The sequence below is a fragment of the Lissotriton helveticus genome, chromosome 10 (genome assembly GCF_964261635.1).
Source record: "Lissotriton helveticus chromosome 10, aLisHel1.1, whole genome shotgun sequence".
Classification (NCBI taxonomy): domain Eukaryota; kingdom Metazoa; phylum Chordata; class Amphibia; order Caudata; family Salamandridae; genus Lissotriton; species Lissotriton helveticus.
Window position 1 is genome coordinate 1,100,618,333 of NC_136071.1, and position 22,042 is coordinate 1,100,640,374.

A 22,042-nucleotide genomic window follows, 5' to 3' on the forward strand; every position below is an offset into this window, starting at 1 on the left:
GCTGGGCCAGTGTTATGTTTTGCCTTGAGTGTGGGTGAGGAGTGTGGATTGTGCACATTTATGTATTGAAGCCAGTAGAGGCCCTTCAGTTGTGGTGTGAGGTGTGTGCGGCGTGGGACGTTGAGCGTAATTTTAGCCATCAAATTCTAAATGGTCTGCAGCCTTCTGGTGAGTTTTTTATTGATCCTGGAATAGACTGTGTTTCCACAGTCCAGCTTGACTGTGATCACAGGTGGTTTTCAGGATGCGGGTTGGTTGGGAGCCATTTGAAAATCTTCCTCAGCATCTTCAGGGTATGGAAACATGAGGCATTGAGGGCGTGGACTTGGGTAGTTATGGCGAGTTTGCTGTTGATGACGATCCAGAGGTTCTTGCTGTTGTTGTTGGTCCAACCTCTGTTGGCCACCAGGTGAAATCCCACAGTGAAGTGCTCTTCTCGAAGAGCACTATTTTGTTCTTGTCGATGTTCAGGTTCAGATAGTTGGTCTTCATCCAGTGGGCGATTTCAGTCATGTAGGCATTGAATATGATCTGGGTACTGGGAGTCTTGCCCGTGAAGGAGAGAATGAGTTATGTGTCGTCGGCATAGGAGCGGACATTGGAGTTGTGAGATCAGCTGGTCCTTGCTAGAGGGATCATTTATGCGTTGACGATGGTTGGGCTTAGAGAGGATCCTTGTAAAACTCCGTAGAGGAGGTCGTGGACGTCCGAGGTGTATGGTGCCAGGCTGATTGACTGGGTCCTGCCAGCAGGAAGTAGCTAATCCATTGAGTGCATGTCGTTGGATTCCAATGGTGTGGGGTATGATACGGTGGGAGTAACGTGATAATCATTAGTGGTGTGCACTGAGGAGGATAATTACGGAAGCACTGTTGGTAGGATGATCAAGGGAGCAATGTGCACCTCCTGCCCATTACAGGGAAAGGCACGATAATGTGCAGTGTCCTAACAGTATTGATTAATTGAAAGACAGTGGTGCACAAAGCGGTTTTTATAGGGGAAGCCCAAGTCCCATGGACTCTACTAGAGTTGGTTCTGAAGCTGCAGATTAACTCAATTTCAAGGATCCTGAATCTGAAAGTCAAGTTGGTTATTCACCAATTGAGAAAATAACTGTGTATAAGCACTGACCAGCACTTCGCAAGCTCAGTGAGCGAGGTATAAAGGGTACCCTATGGAAACAGCTCATATAAGGGTCCAGCTCTAGACTATGATATGCAAGGTCACCACGATCACCACAGTCATCCGAAACATACGAGTAGCACTTGCGCAGCAACAGGTCACCAAAGAGGGGAATTTCCACTCAGAGGAACCTAGACTGAAAGTTGCCCTTATGTGAGCGTCCTTTCTCCCACACAGTTAACCAAACTATCTAAGTTGACCTCTGTGGCGTGTATGGGTTACTTTCCGAGGCAGAAAGTTCTCCCTCTCTGATCAGTGTAGCTGTCTGAATTCTTCTTTGGTATTTCTGCCAGCACAGTAACTCAAAGTGTTCTGCAGGGTCCAAAATACAACTTGATTTGAAGTCTCTAATGTGGAAAACCTATCTTGCGTTGTGTGATATTTCATTGGTTCTGGTGTATTTACCTGTATACAAGACTGAAGTCAAAAGTAACAAGAATGCTCACCCACATAGTACTCAACTTTAACTTAACTAAGATGTGTGATATCCTTTCTGATGGTGCCATGGAGAGTGTAAAAGGTCAGACTGCAAGCGGCAGGATGTTCATTTCACTACCCCAGTCATTTTGATGATATGATGCTACTGACTATGGCTTGTGGTGGATCGGTCTTAAAAGCTGGATTTCTGGTTAAAAATCTGAAGTCCCAGGAGGAATAGAAACAGCAAGAAGCCGCCTCTCCTCCTTATTGAACAAATGGTCAAGAAAATGGACTGCGGCTCTGAGGATGGAGGAGAGGAAAGATAGGGAGGATACAAAAGTGGTGAATTCAAATAAAGAACAGTCTTGATTGTTGTACATGATCAAGGAGTTGTACAAACTATCGAGTACAGCTCCATAAGGAAGAAACCCCATCCAATCGGCAATGCTGGGGAGGCAGGGTAAGGATGCATATAAACAAGCTTTTTAGAGTTTGTGCAAAGTTAAAAAAAGAAAAAAAAAATCGATCAAAAGCAAATATCGCCAGTTTACACGAAAACATCAGAACAGAAGTCTTTTATTGCATTTTCATTTGTATGTTAGAATAGGAAGCTTTTCATTTTAAAGCACCCTACTAGTAGTATTCTGGTTTTAGGGTTTTAGGGTTTTGGAATCTGACCCAAACAAAGCCTTTATGTTTACAATATCACGGTTTGTTTTTCGCAGGGATGTAAGAATGCTAGGAAGGTCCCAGCGGAGAAGGAATGAGCACCGGGAAATGTACATTCCAACTACAACATTTCCAAAAGGCTAGTGTATGGCAACCTGAGCCTGTGGAAGTCCTGTAATGGGCATCTGTGTTTGGAAGTCGGTAGGGCCTATTCCCTTTCAGGAACAGCCCATCGGACGGGCACTTGGAGCCAAGTCAAGAATTTCTAAAACCCCCTTTTTTCAACGTATAAATTGGAACTTGGACAAATATAAGCCAGTATAGCCCTACAACAGAGCTCCAGATAGGAAGGACACCTAGAATCATAGCAAAGCAACTGCTTAATTTGTGCCAATACACTATATATATTTATATTTTTGAATTAAGCACTGAAAACCATGATCATAAAAATAGGGAGAAATGATACTCCCAATAAAGAGAAATACAAGAAGTGCATACTTCATCCACCCCTGGACGTCTTGTCTGATACACTCAGACCAGTTGCACCAACAACACTGTGCCTGGAACACTCGTATTGTTGTGGAAAAGGGGAAATCACTATACACTGTTTTTTTATTTTTTGATCAGTCATGTATATTATTAGGGAATAAGGAGAGCATGGATGGCAAAAAATATCCATCTTTTTAAGTTACAAATATTTTTGCTGATTATCTAAAATTCATATAGCTTCCAACTTCTATATCTCTCTGAAGAATCCATCCTCCCTAGGTCACCTAAGAAAGTTATAACCTGGATCTGCACTTCCCTTTGACGCCAGCTGAGGCTCAGGTCCACTCAAGTTGCTCATAGGTATCAAGACATGCATGGACATAAAATATGCATTCTCTGTGACAGCTACTACACCTGAAGGCAGGTGGCTGGAAAGTGCAGGACTCATGTCTGCATCCCTCACATCACTGCAGGGTCAACGATAGCATGAAATCCCCTTTATATTTTCTTTATCGCTACAGCTATAGAGTAGCGCTTAATGTACATACAACATTCAAAAGACAAAGAGGGCTCCAGCCCAAAACACTTCATTTCAAAACTGCTTAGAATGTTAAGGAGTAGAACAAGCGCTTTATCATTTTCCTTGGAAAACCAATCTTACCATAACAAGAAGTTTACAGTAACATTGTACCTGGAAATTTGCTTCTGACAACTTTGTGTCACAGCTGTGGGACACATGGAGTCAGGGCCATGAGAACACTTTAAGGGCCCATCACCAGTGGTCCTGTGTTCCCATACCCCGATACCAGGCCCAATGTTAGTCGGGGGAAAAGCTGGCCTGTAAAATCGAGGGAATGCAGGTACAAGCAGAGCCTCGGCCGATGCTCTGTCAGGACCGGAGGCTCCGATTATGTGTATGCTTCTCTCTCTTTACTAGAGCCAAACAACAGCCAAAGAAAACATTAGTAAAATCTGTAGAAAACGAAAGTAAACTACTCATCCCACGAATCCTTTAAACCACACCCCCTACCACAGTCCACCAATCATATCTTGCCAGTCCTCAAAACTGTGAGGTATCATCTTGACTGCCTCTTTCCTTGCTGCTCTGCAGTCAAGATAAGTATCTCAGATTATTTCTATGTTGCACTTTTGTTGGCTTGTTTGTTTATTGGTGCATTTTCATTGTTGTTCTTTTTCTCTATTCTTGAGATGTGGCTTCTGGCAGTAGTGTGTGCCACAGGGCTCCCGCCTTTCGTTGCCCGCCTGCAGCAGCGCCCGTTTGGGTGCCAATTTGCATCTCTGCCTAGTGTGCCCTTTCTTTTTCCCACGTACTGCTGGAACGCGTTGCGCCACCCCCTAATCTAGACCGTAGGCGGGCTGCTTCTTTTGCGGCAGCTCCACTCAGGAGCGAGAAAAAAACACAAGTAGCCCAATTGGGCTACAGGCGCATAGTCCTCTTTCGCTGTTGATGCTGTCGGCTTCCGCTTCCGCGCTCGGTGCTGCTTGCGGACTCCTCATGCATACACAGCCATGGCGCATCTTCCATGGGCTGATATCACAAGGGCTCAGCTCTTATTCCGCTCCCTCATGACCCCCTGATCAGCAGAGTCTCCCAGGGCTGAAAATATTTGCTTCTGAACCTTGTGCTTCTCTGTACTGTCCAAATTGCCTGGCTCGGCCTCTGGCTTCCCACTGGAGATACTTATTTGCGACTTTGCTGATTGGCTCTTGCTCCCACCTTCCTTTTTCACCATGTCAGACTGTAAGTCCTTTGAGCCCAATGGCTATGCATAGGGTGACCAACCGTCTGTAAATTTCTCGGACCGTAATTTGGACCTCACATCCGTTGTCCACGAGGCCCTCTTTTACGGACGCCTTTTGTCTGTAAATTTGGGCATTGCTTCAGAAGCCTTTCAAAGCAGTGTTTGCCACAACTCTTGCCAGGTGGCATTGACGTTTCTGTGTATGGCGCTCATTCGGCTAGTGGTGCCATGGCTTCCAAAGCTTTTGTTCTAGGGTCTAGATTGGAGACTATTTTGAGAGCGGCTGACTGGTCATCTGATTATATGTTTAAACTGTTTTGCTATACGCCTATAGTACATGCAGCTGCTGTTGTGGTGAATCATCTTTGAACCAGCATAATCTGAAGTAGTGAAGTACTATTTAAATATAAAACAAGAGTGGTCTTGCAATTAGGAGACAGGTGTCAGTGTCTAACAAATGGCTAAAAAGCAATGTAGAGAGTATGGTTTAAGTGGAGTGAGGGAATTTCAGGTTTATGGGTACAATGGAAGAAAGGTGATTTAGAAACTCAGATGATAAAAAAATGGCAGTGATTTTTTTTAAGAGATCAGGGAGAAAGAAAGGTTGAAGGAAGGTAATGAGAGATGAGGATGAGCATGAGGATGATGCACAAGGTGAAAGGAAAGAGGCTCTCCCGGTTTGGATTTTAGAGGAGGGTAAAGGAAGGGAAGTGGAAGTGATGCCTGTGAGGCTAGGGGGAAGCAAGAAGAGATTGTATGAAATCCGGGTAACTGGCTGTGATGGAAATCATCTTGTCAGTGGGTCCAAAGAATACTAGAGCTCTCACTACCTTAATAATATTTTTTTAATTTTTACATCGTTAAGTAGTCACAAGGCTATAGTTGAGTCCTTCTATAAAATATGTCAGCTTTGCCGCATTTAAAGTGAGATCTGCATCAGCAAGCATACAACACACTTGTGTTAGAGCTTTATCATGCTACTTTTGTGTGGCCCCAAAAACGTACATGTCATCACTGTAATTGAAAGCATTTGTGACTGGTTGTATTATGCGACTAATTAAATCTGTAAAAAGTTCTGCAGCTGAGAACACTCCGAATCGTAGCCTTTTATATCTAAATAAACCAACATGAGTCGAAAAGGTAGTAATATACCTGCAATTATCTTCCAGATCGAGCTGGTTTGTTCAAATCAAGACGGGAAAAGACTTAGGCTTCATTCAGCTGCGTAATCATGTCAACAATGTGTGGACCTGAATGTCATTCTCTTTCAATTGCCTTGATTGCCTGCTGCTTATCAACTCAGATGCACATAGCTGCTCCGCTATCCTTTTTCAGCACAACCACTATGGGTGATACCCATGGCGTCGGACGAGTGGATTGCTCACTTATGTCGTGCTTCAAGATTGTCATAAAGTTCTTTCTCAGCAGCCTCTTGTAAATTAAATGCAATTTAAATGTCGTTGAGCAATAGGACTAGGTCGTTGAAACAAGGATGTAAACTGATTTACTAGGTCTCGGTAGGCATAGACATTGTAATTTACAGAACTAAGCCCCATGTCAGCAGCAGTACAGAAGCTGGGTAAACATGCACTCGAAGTGCCTAGCAAGACATGAATTGGTGCTTCTTTTTCGTCTTTTTATGCTTCGCAGTCGATATAAAAGACCTTAACTTTGTAGTGGCATCAAAGAAGCCCACATATTCACTTTGGTTTTCAACAGGGTCAAACATGGCAGAGGAGACATTTCATTGTACTTTGCCACTGGCAAATTGTTTATCAACACACCGCTGTCTATGATAAGAGGTATGGAACACCCGCTCACTTTAAATGCAATCTTGGGATTGTGTCCAAATGAATTTCGCACTTTCAATAAAAATAAATAAATGAATTTCGCACTTTCACTTGTCGTCCTATCTTCGACCGACATTCTTCCTTGCATGAAGTTAATCCCACATGTGCACGTCTTCCAGCAGTCAACATTGACATCGCACATCCATCTGTTGCATGACAATGACAAACTTTTAGACAAGGAATTTGCCGACAATCGATGTTGTTTAGTTTCTACTTGCCTCAATTGATGTAGTTGCTTGGCTTTGTGGGCGCGTGTACAACATCGCATCTGGAATGCTCAGGCATCCATTTTGTTTTCTCGAAGTGGCGCACTTCATATTTCCTTTATTTTGTTTTCCTAACATGACACGCTTGATCTTTCCCTCGCTTTGCAAACCGTTACAAAATGGTTCTTTACCAGCAGTCTTTGCATATCTGTACAATGGTGGGACATTTACCTTCATGTGGAAAGAAAAATCCACATCGAATAGACAACTTCTTTTTCTTTGAAGACATTACTTTATGGCCTTCTATCTTGTATTTTGATTAACTTTTCACACTCCGCGCGGATTCATTTTGGGCAGTTCCAGCCTCCATTTAGCAGATTGTCTGTCAGCTCTGACAGCCATGAGTACTCTCTCCAAACGGAGTGTGTCTGAAGGAATTGGAGAGACAACCATCTATTACTCTGAGACACATGGCCTCTTCATTCTTCATCGTTGAAGTCATTAAACTTACCATTGTAAGGACCTCCATAGCCCGGGTACATGTAAATTATCACGCCACACACGGAGCTTGGTATTACACGTCTTTATTGCTTAGCATGTAACCGTTAACTGAACATCCTGTGTCATGAATTCTGTCACCCACAACTTACGACACTGTTCTATGGAGTCCGTCAGGAACTAAAAGGTTCCCGTAATCTCTAACTCAGAAGACACTACAGACTGTAGCCATTGGAATCAGTGGCGGCTGGGTCTACTGGGGGAGGGGCAATTAAAATGTTATATATCCAAACAAAAGAGGCTCAAAGCTTGAGGTGCCACTCACAGCGCGTTTCTTAACCTTTAATTCAGGAGGGATGCAGGGCATTGGGTGTCACCTTCCAGCAGTTTCTGCGCGCCAAACGCGTTTCGGGCTTCCATAGCCCTTGTTCACTGGCTTTTCTCTGGGATAAAAACAGCTGATGAAATTTCCACCGCACTTACAGTGGTGGTTTACAAGTCCTGCCATAAGTAGGCGTGGTTGCTGGGCATTCTGGTAATAGTAGTTCTTTCACTGTCATGGTGCCCCCAAACAATCACAATTACCACATTGGGTCACTGTATAGAGGTGAAGCTGGGACCCCACATCTATTGACTCACTGATGAATGGTCCACGTTGTTCCTTTTCCGCACTTGTCATCATCGCCTTGATAACCACAGCCACCTTCCCAGACGAGTGGAAACACTCAGAGATCAGACCACTCCTCAAGAAACCCTCATCAGACCCTAGTGAGCTCCAGAACTACCGACCAATCTCGCTTCTCCCGTTCCCCGCCAAAGTCCTGGAGAAGGTCATCAACCTCATCTCACCAAATACCTGGAGATGTACAATCTACAGGACCCCTCACAATCAGGCTTCAGAACCAACCAGAGCACTGAGACAGTTCTGATCACCACAAAAGACGGCATCTGCACCCTACTGGACAGAGGAGAATCAGCCGTCCTGATCCTACTTGACCTCACCACAGCTTTCAACACCGTCTCCCACCACACACTCATCGAACGATTACACCAGGTCAGTATCATAAACGACACGCTCAGATGGATGTCAGTCTTCGTCGCGGACGCACCCAGAAAGACAGACTACCTACCTTCACATCGTATGCAGCATTCCACAAAGCTCATCCCTAAGCCCAACACTCTTCAATGTCTATATGGCACCACTCGCAGACCTCGTCAGATCACACATCTCCTGCGCTGATGACACCCAGCTCATCCTATCGCACTCAGCCGACCCCACCACCACGATAACTAACTTCCACAACTGCATGAAAAGCATCTTAGCCCGGATGAGGGGAAACTGCCTCAAACTCAACAAGTACAATATAGAAGTCCTCATCTTTGGAAAAAACACTTCCCTCTGGGAAGACTCCTGGTGGCCTTCAGAACTCTAACCCACTCCCATACCAAAAGACCATGCCCGCAAACTCGACATCATCCTCAAGATCGATCTATGAAACACTAAGTCAACGCCGTCGACTCAGCCTGCTTCGACGCGCTCCGCTAGATTTTCCTCATCAGGACCAGTAAGACGATAACAGAAGCCCTTATCACCAGCCGACTAGACTACAGAAACGCACTCTATGCAGGCACCACCTCCAACCTCATGAATATACTTCAATCGATCCAGAACATAGTGGTCAGACTGATCCTCAATCTGCCCAAGAGAACCCATTTCACCCAACACCTGAAGGACCTCCAGACCTGGCTTTAGGAATAATCCCAGCAGCAAGTACCTGGATACTCTGGCAGGTGACAAGCAGCGCTATACAAATACTACTTGATTGATTGAGGCTCCATTCCAGTCTCTGCGGTCTCAGTCAAAAAAGCACTGTGGTCCTAGTCCGGTAGAATTAAAGACTTTGTCAATCCTCTTGGTCCTCTGTTCCTGATAGATTCTAAAGTCCAACACAAACCTTAGTGTTCAAAAGTACAGTTTTCCATACGATATGTTTCCTGTAAGAGTTGCTTGGTAGAATCTTTATCTGTTGGATTAACAAGCGTGGTAGGGAACATAGACTGTGGCAAAAAGTGTGAGGAAATATTAGAGGTACTACAGACTGTTTTAAACCTATAATGCTCATCTAAACCGAATTTAGTTTGCAGCAAGTTGCACTCTGATTTGGAGGGTGGGGTCCACTAATCCTTGTAGTCACAAAATGGTAAAGGGTGCAGAGCTCTGATCACCAAATATAAGAATTTGCCCAGATTCAGTTTACTCCTATGGTTGAGGTGCTAAATGCTTTTCTTTGTTAATTCCACTTTCTCAAAATATCATCGTGACACCCTATAGGTGATGAATAATAAAGAGACTTGTTTCTCCATTTGAAAGGACATGGACCACTGTAGGACCTAGAAGGTTTAGGAACTCAGAGTGACACCCTTTGAATAATCGTCATGAGGTGGTTGCTTAAGAACATTACTGACAAACCAAGTAAGTATGTGGGGATACATTTTGTGTCACATTTTCTAATGTTGACATATGTTGTGTTCATCAGTGTAACCAGTGACCCAAGGCCTGGTTGAGGACACTAAGGGGCTCATTACGATGGCGGTCTGATTTTTTCAGTCCGCCACCGTAGCGGAGATTAGGTCTGTCCGCCATCCGTGCGGCGGACCTGCCCATTGTATTATGGTGTGACCGCCGCATGCATGGGGGTGATTGGGTCCGTCTGCCATGCTTCCAGCAGTCCCGCCCATTGTAGTATGACCCGCCCAGCGGTCGGATTCCGCAGCTTTAACATTGTGGCAGGTGGTGCTGGCAGCAGCACTGCTGCGTCGCGAAAACGTTGTGCATTTCACTGCACTACGTGGCAGGCACTGCACTGTGCCTGCCACTTGGTGCAGTGAAATGTAGGAGGTACCACGGGTACCCCCCCAGTGTACCCACACCCCCCCAACATGAATGGGGCCCACAACGGGCCCCCAAACACAATCCCCGCCAGCCTTTGCAAAGCGGAGAGACCGCCGCGGAATAGTTGGCTTCCGCGTGCATCTTAATCTGGACGGCGGAAAAAGGTAGGCACCAGAACCATTTTAGCAGTCCAGCTTCGCCCGCCAGGCCAGCGGGTGGATTACTACCAGCGGAAAAGCGGCAGATGGATTTTCACACCGCCTCGATCACCACCGCTATCATAATCTGAAAGTTAAATTGGTCACAGTCTCAAAGAGTTCTTTAGAAGAATTCTTTGCGCCCTCAATTTTTGCGGAAAAATATACGCTTTTTGCTTTTTTAATAATTTCTTTATATGTCTTTTGGCTGGCTTTGAGTATCATTTTGTCTGCCTGCAAGTACTCTGTACGCCATTGGCGCTCTAGTTTTTTACAAGACACCTTATAATCACGTAGCTCCTGGGTAAACCAAGGAGCAGATGGTACTATATGCGTGGGGCGACAGAGTTTAGGCTGGGCTAGAGAGGTGCATGCGTGATTTAACCAATTCGTATAACTTTCAGCGGCTTCCTTTATATCTGTAGGGAGCGTAAAAGTGGAGGCTAACAAACAGTCCTCCAATGCTTTACCATTCAATTCCTTCCATGGCCTGTAAAGCTTGGCCGGCTTTCTGTCCTTTCTCGCTCTAATTAGCTCGGGCGGATGTATTTTGAAAAGGACTACCGAATGGTCCGACCAGGCTAAGGGCTCCGCGTGGCTAAAATGAAGGTCTGGATTATTTGTAAAGATACCGTCTAAGGTATGTCCCTTAACATGTGTGGCCCCACTTACCACCTGAATCAATCCTGCCGCGAGCATTGCATCAGCTAAAGTTGCTGTGTCAGGGTCTAAGTTTCCCTCTAAGTGAAAATTAAAATCGCCTAACACGGTGAAGGACTTAGCACAGAGGGCTTCTTCCAGATAGGTGCCCACCTCGTTAAGAAATTGGGTTTTGGGGCCGGGTGGTCTGTATAAGAGGCAGCCTTGGAAGGTACAGTGGTTGGAAATAGAAAGCTTAAATCCCAGTGACCTCGGTCGACTGAGAGGTCACTATCTGAAATGTGCCTCACCCGAATAAAAATCCTCCTGGTACCCCGGCGTTATTTTAATTTCCCACACCGTCTACCTTAACTCTGGCCCCTCACCCACACTTCACTTATGGGCAGTTGGATAAAAGATCTCCGCCAAAGAGCCCCTCTTTGAGGTGGAGCCCGTTGGGTATTGCACCGCCCACCCAACGAGGAGCACTGCCGATGATGAAGCATGACACCTGCAAGGGTGTGTGAGGCCATTATATCCAACAAAATGGATACCCACAGGCAGGTTATCACTTAACCTCCTACACAGTCCCACCTCCCTATGACCTGCACCTTGCTCCTAGGAACAGCCCAGCCCCCTCTTGTTTTTGGTACCAGTTATCTGAGGGCCATTGCTGCGGTTTGGACCTTCCACTTCCTTCAAGTGGTAAATTGGCCCTCTGGATCTATATAGATCCCATATCCTCCTCTCTCCTTTTGAATGCACACAGGGTACTGTCAGTGTCTGTGGAGAGTAGAGTGTATATTCCCAAAGATGTGGTGAAAGAGTTTTACAAAAATTATGATATTGGTCAGTGGTTCAGAGCCTATGAGGTAGCCATGTCTTCCCACCGGGTCCCTGAGATTCGGGAGCAGGGTTGTGGGGAAGATTCCTTAGTTAGGGGCGGGACACACTGAAGTCTTCTGAAGTCCACAATTCATACAGCCACATGAAAGATGCATTGATGTCTAGATATGGTTTGACCTCTGAACTCTATAGACAGAGGTTCAGGAAATGCAAAAAGTTAGAAAACAGTACCTGGGTTGAATATGTTACTTTCTTTTGCAGAGCACTGGATGGTTGGGTAAAGGGCAGCAAGGTTAATGATTTTCAAGGTCTCTTTGATTTGATTGCATGGGAGCACTTGTCTGATAATTGTTTTCCAGAGCGACACCAGCATCTGATAGATAGCAAGCTGACTAACCCTAGGAAGCTTGCTGAGGAGGCAGACCGCTGGGTGAGCACCCGGGTCCACAAGGGTCAAAATGGAGACTCAGCCAAAGGTGGGCAGGGTCCCCAGCAGAAGAGTGGAGGGACAAGGGTAAACAAAAGGAGTTCCGCAAAGGGCCCCAAAGTAGTCCCCAAGGGAACCAAGGGAAAGATTCCCAGCCTCCCCTTGAGAGAAATCAAGGGGCCCCAACAGGTATTCCTGTTCCCCAGGAGCCCCTGAAATGTTACACGTGTGGCGCCCTGGGTCATAAGGCGAATACCAGGTGCCGCCTGTTTGGTAAACCAGCACCCACTGGTGCTCCGCCCCGGCAGATTGCTAGTGTAGCCTTGGGGGGAGGAGATTGATGTCCAAGGTGGGCGGGGTCCCGCACAGATGACCCTTATCTCTTTAGGAGACTGAGATGGTCTCAGAAGCTCAGCTGCCCAGGAACACTAAGAAATATGGGTAGTTGGTAACCATCAATGGCCTAAAGGTGGAAGCTCTTAGAGATACAGGAGCCAGTATGACAGCTGTCAGGCGTCACCTGGTGTCTTAAGAGCAGATTGTCCCTCATGCATTTTGCAGAGTTGTTGCTGCAGACAACACAGAGAGCCTTTGTCCGATGGCTCAGGTTCCCTTTGAGTGGGGGGGGGGGGGGGTCTCTGGTACTCTTCAGGTAGCTGTGAGGCCAGCCATGCCTGTTGACTGTTTGTTGGGGAACGATTTGGAGAGCTCTCCTTGGGAAAAGGTGGAGAAGAGTACTCACTTGAAGATGGTGGGACTGCCTGACTGGGCGTGCGTGACCACCCATTCAATGTCAGTCAGTATGGATTCTCAAGAGGACCTGGAGTCTGAGACGGAGGGAAACCGGCCCCCGAAGTTCCCACGGCCCAGGAGGAGGTAGACCCTGAGGGGGATGCCCTGGAGCCTACCGGGGAGCAAGCACCTGAACTGGGGGACCTGCCTGAGATGACCCGTTGGCAGCAAGAAGGAGGTCCCTCCAGGAAAGAATTCTGCAGGGAGCGGAGAGAATGCCCTTTCTTGAGGGTTTGCAGCAACAGGCTGCAAGCCAGGCAACAGGTGATCAGTCAGGACCATATTTGATTTATTGGGAGAATGGTCTCCTGTATAGTGAGCCTTAGGTGGCTGAACCTGGGTCAGCCCGTGTGCTGGTGGTACCCCAGAAGTTCAGAGCCTTCCTACTGGGGCTGGCTCATGATGTGCCATTAGCAGGACATTTGGGGCAGAACAAGACCTTTGAGAGGCTTGTTACCTACTTTCATTGGCCCCAAATGCGCAAGAGTTCAGACACTCATCGCAGGACTTGTCAGACTTGCCAGGCAAGTGGAAAGAGTGGGAGGAAGCACAAGGCTTCTCTCCAGCCATTCCCTGTGGTCAGTACCCCCTTTTGAGCTGGTAGAGATTGACATTGTGGGGCCACTGGACCCCAAGACAGCCATGGGCAACAGGTTCATCCTGGTCTTGGTGGACCATGCCACCCAGTAGCCATACCTCGGAGGACAGTGACGGCCCCCATGGTGGGACGAGCACTGATGGGAATGTTCTCCCGAGTGGGATTCCCTCGCGAGGTAGTGTCTGACTGGGGAACCAACTTCATTTCCAAGTATATGAAGTCCCTGTGGCGGGAGTGCGGTGTAACGTACAAGTTCACCACTCCTTAGCACCCCCAAGGAAACGGGTTGGTTGAAAGGTTCAACCGGACCCTAAAGGGCATGATAATGGGTCTTATGGAACCAATGAAGCGTAAGTGGGAACCCCTCTTACCGTACCTACTATTTGCATACCGGGAGGTGCCACAGAAATCTCTAGGGTTCAGTCCCTGTGAGCTTCTCTATGGACACCAAGTCAGAGGACCTCTGAGTCTGGTCACAGAAGACTGGGAGCAATCTCCCAGGAAACCTCCCCAGGATGTATATAGCTACATGTTGGCCTTCAGGAACCAGACTAGGCGTTTCAGGCAACTCGCTGAGGCGAATCTGGAAGCCAGCCAGGAGGAGATGAAGCACTGGTATGACCAGAATGCCACTCTGGTAGAGCTTCAACCTGGACAGAAGTTGTCGGTCATGGCCCCAGTGGAGCCCTGTGCGCTCCAAGATACGTGGACCGGACCTTTTGAGGTTGTGGAGCGCAAGAGTCCAGTTACCTACTTGGTGGAATTGCGGTCTCCTAGGAACCCCTTGAGGGTCCTGCATGTCAACCGCCTAAAGCCCCTCTTAGAGAGGTCTGAAGTGGGCATGCTCTTGACAACAGATGCTGGGATGGAGGAGGAGACTGGGCCTCTTCCTGACCTCCTGTCAGCCTCAGAGCAAGATGGTCAGTGGATGGTATTAACCTCTCTTCCACCCTGACCCATGAGCAACAGAATGACTGCCGCCAGTTGCTGGGACAGTTTTCTGATCTGTTTTCCCTGGTTCCTGGTGTTACAGATTGGTGTGTCCATGATGTGGACACAGGAGACAGCTTACCTGTGAAGTATAAAACTTACAGGGTAACTGACAGAGGGAGGGCTTGCATCAAAGAGGAAGTCTCAAAGATGCTTGCGCTAGGGGTGATTGAGTCCTCCAGCAGTCCTTGGGCCAGCCCAGTCGTCTTGGTACTGAAGGATGCAGCGCTGGGTGCCACACCCGAACTCAGGTTCTGTGTCGACTACAGAGGGCTCAATTCAGTCACGAAGACTGACGCGCACCCCATCTCCAGAGCTGATGAGCTCATTGATCAGCTATGTGCTGCCCGGTACCTCAGCACGTTTGACTTAACGTCTGGGTACTGGCAGATCGCCTTGACTGATGGGCCAAAGGAAAGGTCAGCATTCTCCACACCAGATGGGCATTTCCAGTTCCGTGTCATGCCCTTTGGGATGAAGAATGCCCCTGCCACCTTTCAGAGGTTGGTCAAGCAGGTGTTGGTTGGACTGGATGAATTTAGTGCTGCCTATCTGGATGACATTGCAGTGTTCAGTGCCAGTTGGGAGGAACATCTGCGCCACCTCTGGGAAGTGTTGTTGGCGCAGCGGAAGGCAGGCCTCACGATCAAGGCAAATAAGTGCCAGATCGGGCAGGGTTCCGTGGTGTACTTGGGACACCAAGTTGGGAGCGGTCAGGTGGCGCCCCTACAACCCAAGATCTAATCCATCCTGGCCTGGGAGCCACCTAAAACCCAGAGAGAGGTGAGAGCCTTTTTAGGTCTCACAGGGTATTACAGGAGGTTTTTCAAGGGATATATTGCAACATTGTTGCACCCTTGACAGAGCTGACTTCCAGGAAGCAGCCCAAGAAAGTGATTTGGTCTGACACCTGTCAGAAAGCTTTTGAGGCCCTCAAAGCTGCCTTATGCACGGCGTCCGTGCTCCTGGCACCCAACTTCTCAAGAGAGTTTATTGTTCAAACAGACGCTTCAGAGCATGGTGTGGGGGCTGTTCTGTCACAGATGAATGAGGAGGACCTAGATCAACCTGTAGCCTTCATCAGTAGGAGGGTACTTCCCCGGGAACAGAGGTGGAGTGCTATTGAATGTGAGACATTTGCTGTGGTCTGGGCACTAAAGAAGCTGAGACCATACCTGTTTGGGACTCACTTCCGGGTTCAGACAGACCACAGGCCCCTCAGATGGTTGATGCAAATGAGGGGTGAGAATCCAAAGCTGTTTAAGTGGTCCATTTCCCTACAGGGTATGGACTTTACGGTGGAACACCGCCCTGGTACAGAACACGCCAAAGCTGATTGTCTGTCCAGATTTTCCGCCTTAGTGATGAGAACTCCCAGGAATGAGGGTAGTTCTCCCCACATTTCAGCTGGAGGGGACACGTGTTAGACCTAGCACCATTGGTGTGGGTCTCCCTGCAGTTTTTTACTGGTGCCTAATGTGTTTTTGCTGGTGTTGGGCACTATGCCACTGCTATTCAGTGCCACAGTGCATGTGCTCCCTATTGTAAATTGATGTATTAATCAGTGGTTCCATGTTTGGCTATTTGGTTTACTTGTCAGACCCTAGTACAGTGCACTGCGTGTGCCCAGGGCATGTAAATCCAACTGCTGCTGGTGGGCCTGCAGCACTGGTTGTGCCACCAACAAAAGCAGCCTTGTAAAATGTGTCTAAGGTCTGCCATTGCAGAGCCTGCGTGCAGTCTGGTACTGTCATGCTGACTGGGCAAGTGCACCCACTTGCCAGTCCCTAAACCTTCCCTTTTCTTCACATCAGTCACCCCTATGGTAGGCCCAAAGGCAGGGTGCATTCTAAGTATAAGGTAGGACAAGCCCTGATGTGTGTGGCATGTCCTAATAGTGAATTACAGTTTTTCACTATTGCAAGGCTACCTGTTCTCCATAGGCCAGAATGGGCTGTTGGAATTATTACATTTTATAATCCTAACTGACTCAGAGAACATGGTAGAAATTCGAGTTTAGTACTCAGAATGATAAAATACATCTTTTAGTGAAGTTGGTTTTAACATTCTGTGTTTGCAAATACCACTTTTAGAAAGTAGATATTTGCTTGTCTGACCTTTCAAGCCTGCCTCTGCTAGGTAGTGTATTCCTTGTCTGGTTTTGTGAGTGGCGGGGCGGGGGATTCCAAGAGACAGGATGAGGCAGCCCAGTGGTAAATAGAGAGATCTGCATCTAGATGGGAGGGAGGAGTTGCACCTGAACTTTGAATAGGGCTGTGCCTGCCCTCCACAATGCTGGCTCCACCTCCTGGGGAGCGGCTGATGTCTCTGCCCTGCACACTGAAAGAAGAGAAGGAGTCTTGTAAACAAAGTGCTCCAGGACTGTACTTGCCTTCCACAATGCTGGCTCCACCTCCTGTGGGGCGTCAGATGTTTCTGTCCTGCACTGTGAAAGGAAAGGTGAAGTCTGGTAAACAGAGTGCTTCAGAACTTGTTTGGACTGGGCAAAGGCCCCTCTCCCCTCAGAGAACTAAGGATTTCGGGGTATAAATATTAGGACCCTGATCCCATGAAATTAGATCACTTTGGACTACAAGCAGAAGCCTTTACTGGGGAGAGGAACCTGAAGAAACTGACGACAGACTATTCCCAAGCTGAAGTGCTGCTTGGGGGATTGGCCTGCAGTGGTTGCCTTACTGTCAAAGGATGGAGAAGGGAACTTTGTGTACTTTGCTTTCAACTTGTGAAGGCTCTCCAATGGCTTGGAAAAGAGCTTGGCTCCTGCTGAAGTCTCAGGGACAACAGACTTCAACCCCCAGCTCCCCAGAGTTCTTTGGAATTGCCTGCTGCTGTTTTGGGCCTTCTAAGGAACTGCGTGTCACAAGAAGCTGGAAGGGCGACTCATAAAAGAAGAAGCGTGTCGCCGTGCCAGCTGTCGCAACCCCAAAGGAGGGTGTCGCCGCTGGAACTGTCGCATTGCACCGCATCAAGAGAAGCGTCGCGCAACGAAGAGGAAGCGTGTCGCTGCTGCTACCGTCGCAACTCCGAAGGAGAGTGTCGCCGCTGTAGCTGTCGCATTGCACCGCATCAAGAGAAGAGTCTTGCAACGAGGTCGGAGCATGTCGCCGTCGCTCTGCCTGCCGTCGCAACTCCGAAGGAGGGTGTCACCGCTGGAACTGTCGCACTGCACCGAAGAAAAGCGCCTTGCATCCCCGGGAAGCGTGCCGCCGTCGGAGCTGCTGCCGTCGCATCGTGGATGTCGCTGCTGTAGGTGCCGATTTGCGCAGAAGCTTCACGCATCGTGGGAGAAGAGTGCCGTAGTTGGAGATGTTGCCATCGCATCGCTGAATAAGGGTGTCGCCGCTGCAGTGCACGCATCGAACCATGAACTTCTCGCATCCCCGGAGAAGCGTGCCTTCTGGATGATCTTGACGTTTTTATTTCTTTGTAGTTTGCCGCATTTCCCTCGCTGCGACATTGCTTGTCGTGGAAGCGCAACGCAACCTAAGGTACATTCACGCAAAGTGTCGCATCTTAAGAACTGAACTTAACTAAGCTAAATCTACCATCTTAACGTAACAGTATTGTGTATTTGTGTTGTTTGTGGTCTTGTGGTAAATCTATATAAAATATACTTATTTTTGATATAAAAACCTTTTGTGGTGTCCATCTGTAGTGTTGTCACTGGGTTACTGTATGTGGTCACAAATGCTTTACACATTGCCTCGGAGATAAGCCTGTGTGCTCGTGCCAAGCTACCAAGGGGGTGATCAGGGGGTATTTTAGGAGTGTAATCCCCTTATCCTGACTAGAGGCAAGGGTCCCTATTAGTCAAAAGTATCTACCTGTGCCAACTAGAGACCCCCAAATCTAACAAGTGTGAATTGATTAAGTGTTGCTTCAGGTCATTTGTTGTATAAGATGATTTAGTATGCTGCTTGTGTGCTTTGCATTAGAAGCATTATAGTTAGGATGTGTGCAGCAGTGCTGTTTTGAGTAGTACTGTGTTGGAAAGGGCGCGTTGCTTCAGTGAGGGTTCATCCTGTATGACTGCAGGATGGTGTGGTGCTTTGTGATCATCTTGTTGCGTGACAAATGTAATGAGGGTGATGGTGCAACATTTTGGGTGGTATAGGATTTTCCACACTTTACAGGGTTCTGGTGTGGGGTGATTATTGCATGGCACAGTACTTTGTGTTCACTAAATAGTGTGGTGGGAAGCTAGGTTGACAAATATTCATAAAGCACGCTTTAGGGTGAGGTGCAAGCAGTGCCTCAATGCGCTGGTTTAATTCTCAGTGAAAATGCGGAGAGAGAGAGAAGGGTTAAGAGAATAGTGTGGTTTTGATGGCTTATTTGAACTTGTTTTCTGGTTGACTCAAGCCCCAGAGCCACAAGAGGTTCCAGAGACTTCCCTTCTCCCAAACCCCCAAGAGCGAAAGAACGTCTTAGCCTACAGAGGTGATATAACAGGCACCAGGTGTGGTAGGCCAGAGTCTGTAGACATTAGGGTTCTGTCAGAGAGGCCTAATGTGAGAGAACTAGTCACCAAGATGATTTGGTCTGTGGGTGCTTCTTACAACCAACTATCATAGCACAAAGAAGTTTGAGGAGGTACGCATGAGCCTTATGGGTATGAGTATATATCTTGCATTGCACAGACCAGTGATGGAGAGTCTTCTGTATCTGGGCTACTTCAATGAAAGCCAAGCAAGAAGAGTTATATTGACAGAGAGGGTGTAGACTCTCCGAGAGGTTAAAACTATTTGCTTTTTTCACAGAAATATAAATCTAAGAGATGTGGAGAGAGGAAGCACATGCGTCCAGATAAAACTGTGGCTGTGTTTTCATTCCAAGAGGTTAAGACTCCAGCATTCCCAAGAATGGGACATTCTCAACTTAAGCCCCGTAAGACTATGCAAACGGCCTTTCCATTGAATAAAGTAGTTGGAAAGCAGTCACTTGTGTGGCCCAAATCAGACTGTCCAACTAATAAAAATGAAATATTAAAACAGTCTCCAGTGTTGTCTTGCTTCTTTCTGTCCATTGTCTTACATATGTCTATTGTAGTGATCATCCAGCCACAAAAAAAAACAGGGACAATGGACACTGCACTGGGGCAAAGGAACCAATACTGGAATGAGTAAGTCAGTGAAAAACAGGGACCAGGAGAAAAGTCTAAAGCAGGAAGTGGGGCGACCCATCACTCAAATAATATTCTCGCCATCTTAGGTAGTCTAACTCTGTGACCACTCGGTCAATCAACAAGGACATAAGTGAAGAAAGAGAAATGAGTGGAGAGAGATATACAAACTAGTGCCATTTAAATGGGCCAAAATGATGGGATGGGGAGGATCTTAAACAGGAAAAGCCAATCAATTGCAGGATAAGGAACTATTGTTGTGACCATCAGAAAAAAACCTAAAGGGAAGCAGAAGTTGACAATCATGGGGTTGGATGGATTCTAAAACCAGGGCTGTTCTGATGGACGCTAACAAAGGGGCCCGGCCCAATTAACTACTTAAATGAAGTGGATAGTCGAGTAGATCTACAATGTCAGACTAGACTCCCATTGAGTCCATCCAACAGCCGACTCTAACCCATCCGACATATGAGCAGCAATAGTTAGTTCGTTTTGGGAAAATACTAAATCAAAAACTTAAGCGTTAACTAAAATATTGGCTTTTTGAATGAATCTCTGGACTGAAAGTGCCCTCAAGTGGAAAAAAATGAAAGACTTTAAACACTACACATAAGCCCCAAAGAAATTAAAAACAAGAATAACTCAGTCTTTGAACTACATGACATAATAGTGTAGGGGGTCTCACTCTACAGAGTGAGTGAGTGAATGGAGAGAGGGTGAATGTGAGCACATGTGTGTATTACCATTGACCCCTTAAGGTGAAAGTGCTGCACAACTCTTCTGGGAGTGGGATAACTGATATGCATATCCTAGCAAAGGAATGGAGGTCAGTAATATGCACCGGCAGGGTCTGGCTCTCAATATATTTGGTGTGAATGAGTGACTGAGGAGGTAACCGGATGGGCTTGTCTGAAGAATGTCTAACCAGAATGTTCTTGGAGAATAGGTTGGTTGGAATGTTGGAAAAGTGTTTCCGAGAGGAGAGGGAACCTGTAGTAAAGTGGGTGCTCACAGCTTTATGAAGTGCACTCCTGAGAAAGGCTCTGCGCTGGGATACGGTACAAGACTTGTTAACGATCCCAACATTAGGTCTCACCAGTATTTGACCTTTCCTGAGCCTCAGAGGGTTTGATCCCCAAACTATTCTAGGGAACAGAAGGGGCCCGGACCTACCAGGTGATACAACGGAGAGGAACCAAGAAGAACAATAAAGGGGGCCATGCAAGCTAGCCATCACTAACATTACTAACCCTCGGCGCAGGTGGGACAAGTCTCAACTATTTGTCCTGCATTGGTGCGGGCTCAGTCTAAGCGATTTGTTAAGGAGCAACCTAAATGGCCTAGGGCTAGGCATCCTGGTAGACCAAATCCTTCGACAAGGGAAGGAAACGAGTCCACTCACTTGTGTCCATCGGCATCGCCCGTATAACTGTCTAATTTCCATATGTACTGTGTATACAAACAAAAATATGAAGCTGCTGCTAGGCTGGGAAGCCCAGAAGAGACCCAGGGAATCGGTAATACCGTGCTCTTATTACCATATACCTTGTGTATGTCAGGGCCATTATGGCTTGGTGAATGCATGAATCGCCACCCATAAACTAGTTGGCTAAAGTTCTCATTTCTGTGGCATCTGGGAGCAACACATTTCACCCAGCTACAAGGTGGAACAACTTTGTTATGTTTGGGGATGAAGGGACAGCACCTGGACAATGTTATTCTCTTCACATACCCACAGTCAAGACCAGTTGTTTCCAAACTTTTTCGACCCATGGCTCCCTTGACCTATTGGCCATTGGCCGCGGATCCCCATTATGTTACTTTTTTTGGGCGGGTAGTGGGTGATGTAAACCAGGCCTCGGGAGTACATCCATTTTTCTCCCTGACAATCATTGGGATGAGACTGTTAGCCGACTCCTGTTCAGACACAACACCTGCATCGCGCCAGAGTGAATTTACCATAAAGTGAGAAGAAATTACACCTGTCCTTATTCCTGTATAGGGTGTTGGGTGGGCTGAGGTCCACCATAGGCCTACAGGGCAAAGGGGGGTGGGGGGTCTAAAACTGCAACAATCCCCACAACATCTGGGGCATGAGCTGGTTTTAACCAGTTACAGAACAGTCAACAACTGGTTCATGGCAAAGGCTACTGTGAAAACGTGTCTGCCAAGTGAACCATAGAGGAAGGGAGAGGAAGGGAGAGTATGACGCAAGCCAAGTGAACTGCAAACAAACCATGAATAGCACATATTGTCAATTAAACACAAATATTTAGGAATGGCTGAGAATGTAACACTGGGGCAGATGACCTGCATTTGGTACGAATGCAAAACACACAGATAAAAACACACCTTCTTCCTCTAAAAGAGATGCCAAGCAAGCCACAAGGTCCCTAGAGGTCCACTTGGTAGGCGGGCCTTGGTCCAGAGACTGCCCTCG

The 22,042-nt window shown here is 47.1% G+C and overlaps 1 protein-coding gene across 1 annotated transcript in view; it reads right to left on the reverse strand.

Annotated features, from left to right (window-relative positions):
• Positions 1-22,042, reverse strand: part of LOC144784803 (Krueppel-like factor 8) — an 857,002-nt gene that overhangs the window by 834,469 nt on the left and 491 nt on the right. The window lies entirely within an intron of this gene.